At 38.5% G+C, this 4,216-nt stretch overlaps 1 pseudogene; it reads right to left on the reverse strand.

Annotated features, from left to right (window-relative positions):
* Positions 1–729: 729 nt before the first annotated feature.
* Positions 730–3,625, reverse strand: LOC104868117 (annotated as a pseudogene).
* Positions 3,626–4,216: the final 591 nt, after the last annotated feature.

The raw sequence follows: 4,216 nt of genomic DNA on the forward strand, positions 1-4,216 counted from the left end.
GGAAAAAATATGAGAAACTGAAAAAATGGAAATAAAGTGTTTGTAAATGGGGAGGGGAGGAGGGGGTGAAGGGAGGGCAGGGACAAGGGGAAAAATGAGAATCAAGACCTATTATGTAAAGGTACAGAATCCCAATGATGAATGTAATTGTATACCTAGATTGTACCAATAACCTCAATAAAAAGAAAAAAAAAAAGCTGGGGAAGCTGGCAGCAGGAATACATGGGATGCACATCATGTACAAAGGGAGCCATGCACAGAAAAGTTGTGATATTTGAGTCTGTTTCTGAATGCTAAAATTGCATGAAAAAGGTGAAGCACTGTAAAGCATGGAAAGGAACTACCAGGACTCCTTAGGCTAAGCAGTTCCCACTGCTCACACATACAAGGTTGGGAGCCATTCAAATTCTAACCAGTTCAGATGGTTTCACTGGAGAATTTGCCAAACATTTAAGGGGGAAAATGAAACCAGGTCTGTATCATCTATCTCTTCTAGAAAACAGAGGAGGAGGGAACACTTCCCAACCATTTCAGGAGGCCAGAATAATTATCCTAATACTAAGACCAGACAAATGTGTAAGGAAAGGAACTACTAACAAAAATCTCCCGTGAGCATAGAAGCAAAAATTCTCAACAGCTGTTAATATCCATCCAATTCTAAGGAATTTCAAAAAGCTGTTAAAACTAATGATTGTCTTTATTTATTTATTATTCTCAAGTTCTTTGTTTTTATAAAGGAAATAAGTCTTTGAAGTTTGTGGCTGAAAGTAGCTGCTTTTCAAGCTTCCTCTTCTTTTCCTCTGGTTCGTTAATGTCCATGTTGAAATCTCATTAGGAATGCTTATTCCTGGTGTCTGTGGTTCTACCAGGGCCATTCAGATTTTCTGCACACGGAACACCATCCGTTCTATTTTAAGCGAAGGTGTCCCATCATCATAAATGAGCTGTGGCTTTGGTTTGTCCTTTTCTTAAACTGTCCCTTCTAAACCATACTTTGGAATTAACATCACAATAGCATTCTTTCTTACAAACGAGATATAGGCGTCTTCGCTTACTATTCCTTTGCTTTTGAAAAATAACTGCATAAGCCACTGATGCATGCTGAGAAGATTGAGCCATTTTGTGCCAGAGATTGCGATTTTTTACAAATATCTTCGAGATTGTGCTTGTCTGTCAACTCTGGATAAGTACAGTCAGCTCCAATAGCCACAGCCAATAGCTGGTGAACGATGATGTCTGCATATCTTCTGATAGGAGAAGTAAAATTCATATATACTGGGGATGCTAAGCCATAGTGATGGAAATCATTATCTGTTCCAGAACAGAAGTACACAGCTTGGTTATACAGCGAGTAGCCAGTATTCTTAACAAAATGTTTAGATATGGAAAAGCAGGAGACTCGGCTTGGTCCAGAGTCAGCCAACGATTTGTCCGTATCAATCTTAATTTCCAAATTCTTGGATTTAGCTGCCTTAACAAGGATTTCATAATTTGATGGGGGGTGGGGCAGGATGCTTTCTTAGCAGAGCATGTTCAGAAAATTCTTCATGAATTTTTTTTTTTTTTTTTTGCAACTGAGATACTAGCAAGTAACATAAATTCTTACACCATGGATTTGTTTCTCTAAGTTCCTTGGTCTGTAGGTCTACAGGATCATGAGTTTCACTATCCATGTGAAATCGAACTTCTGGAGAAGAAAGCATCAAAGCCCCCTTCTCAATTTTTCCCTTTTTCAGAGTTTTAGCGAGTTTATTTAGTCCATGGAGACTGGTAGTAATATCAATCATGGGTGCTGAATCAATCCTCATCTGTGCTTCAGCATAAGAGAAGCCTTTAAATTAATGACACTTTTGGTAAATCTTGTTTTTAAGATTTCAGCATTATGATTCATTTCCCAAATATACAAAAAGCCAGCCTGTCAACGTTACATCTTTTTTTTCTTTTTATTGAATTGGTACATTCTAGGTAGGCAGTACAGTTACATTCTTTACTGGGATCTTGTACCTTTACATGACAGGTCTTGGTTCTCATTTTTTCCCCTTGTCTCTGCCCTCCCTTTTAAGGAACATAAATTAGAGCTTAGCAACTCTGAGACCAGGTCAATCCTCTTTTCACAGAGATACACAGTTGTTCCTCTTCTGGCTGATTTTTGATCCAAGACCTTTCCTGGCATAATAAAATGGCTAATATCAGCAACATGAATACCAACCTCCAGATTCCTATTTTTGAGTTCTCTACAATGAGGAGCATCATCTATATCAGTGCATCCTCGTGGGTCCACACTGCAAACACACAGATGCCTTAGGTCTTTTCAGTTTTTCATGTTGTTTCAGTAATGCTCCAGGGCATCTTTGGCAAAAAGCTAAGAGCAGTCTGTGAAAAAGTCCAATGAGGAACATTGTGTTCAAGTAACAAAACTTCTGTTTCAATCTCTTTTGCTCCAAAATCGCCTAATTTTTTTAAAAGTGTGCATTTAAATATATGAAATTTCTGGGCCAACTATCAATAGCAATGATAATTCTCTGTCCTTCTAATGCAGAAGTCTGTCTGGTTTCTATCTGAATCTGGGGAATTCTTTTATCTGCAGGTGCAAAGTATCTTTTTGTCTCCTTAGTATCAGACTTAGAAAGCACGCCACAATATGGTCTGTAATTCCTTTTTAGTATTTCTATAACTCTACCTGTGAGCTTTAACAATTTTTCATTTATAGCAGTCTTAAGCATGTGCTCTCTCTCCTGTTTTTCTTTCTCCACATTATCCTCATTTTGACTTTCATCCTGTAAAACCACAGAAGATGGCGCTACCCACTGACTCTTGGGGAGAAGCTCAACGGCCACATCTTCATGAATCACTGTTTAGATGTTTAAGTCCTTGTACAATTATCCCTTTATTTTCTTCAGTGTCTCCATGAATCCACACTGTAGCTTCTAAGTAATTTCCCCTGCTAGCTCCTAATGTTCCTTGAAGCTATACACCAGATTTTATACCTTGTTGTAGCTTACTTAAGGGAAGATGCTTCTGAAAATATTATTTTCCCACTGTCTATTTCATTCCCTTCACCAGACAAACAAGCAAGGTGATCTTTGAGTTCAGGGTTAGCAGTTAGGCTCTTTATATATTCTTCACATGTGAATGCTGGTATTCCTCCTTCTACAGCTTTCTCTATTTTTGTGATCATTGATTATAACTTGCAGCTGATTTTCTGCTGATATTTTCTTCAGATGTTCATGTACCACTTTGCTGCTCCTCAAATGGCTGTATCATTTCTGTCATTAGCATTTTCTCCTTGTTCTTGTTCTACATAGGTCTCTCTATGGTGCTCATTAGTGAATGTATAGAAATGCTTTTCTTGGTTATTAGTCATATCCCAGATTCTTTTATATACAGCGGCACTCTGATTTCTCACTTCTTGGAGGACTATTTGTAGCACAATTACATTCCTGATGGCAGAGTCCTCTAAAACATCAGTCTGGTACAGCAACATGTCGGTGTCAGGCAGCAGGTAGTGTGGCGGTGGCCAGAGGCTGTTGGCCAGGTCCTGGGGCTGTGGCTCGAGTGCTGCCCCCCATGTGCCCCCATGGTTGTTTTCAGCAAGGTACAGAATGCAATATGTATGGACAAACATTCATATATATGTTGCATGTGTGTGTGTTTAATATATATGTGACACCCACACACCCCTAATAGAAAATGGAATTTAAAAAATATCCTTAACCAGAGGAAATTACTGGGAAAAAAACCTAGCAAATTATGTGGAAGACATAATTATACACAGTAAAAATATTGCTGAGAAAACTCAAAGACCTAAGTAAATAGGTATTCCATTTTCTGGGAGTGAAAAATCAATTATTTAATGATATCAATTATTTTCAAGTTGATTTATATTTTTGTCTTAGTTACTGTTCTTGTTGCTGAGACAAAACACCAACACTCAAAGTTAAAGGAGGAAAGGTTTATTTAGCTGACAGTTTGTAGGGGTTTCCACCCATAGTTGGCTGGCTCCAAGGCAGGGTAGTTTGGCAGAGGGGGCATCACAGAGGAGAAACAGTTCATGGCAAGTGGAAGACAGCAAAAGCAAGCAAACAAGCAAGCAAGGGATGAGCAAAGGTCTTTCTGTCTCTTTATTATATCTAGGGTACTGGGTTTTGGGCTATGCCAAACCAATCAGTGGACTGATTTAGTAATCACCTACCCTTAATCTTAGCACCTTTAATCC

This window comes from Fukomys damarensis, unplaced genomic scaffold (assembly GCF_012274545.1).
Source record: "Fukomys damarensis isolate Sample0158 unplaced genomic scaffold, DMR_v1.0_HiC HiC_scaffold_17, whole genome shotgun sequence".
In the NCBI taxonomy this organism is placed as follows: domain Eukaryota; kingdom Metazoa; phylum Chordata; class Mammalia; order Rodentia; family Bathyergidae; genus Fukomys; species Fukomys damarensis.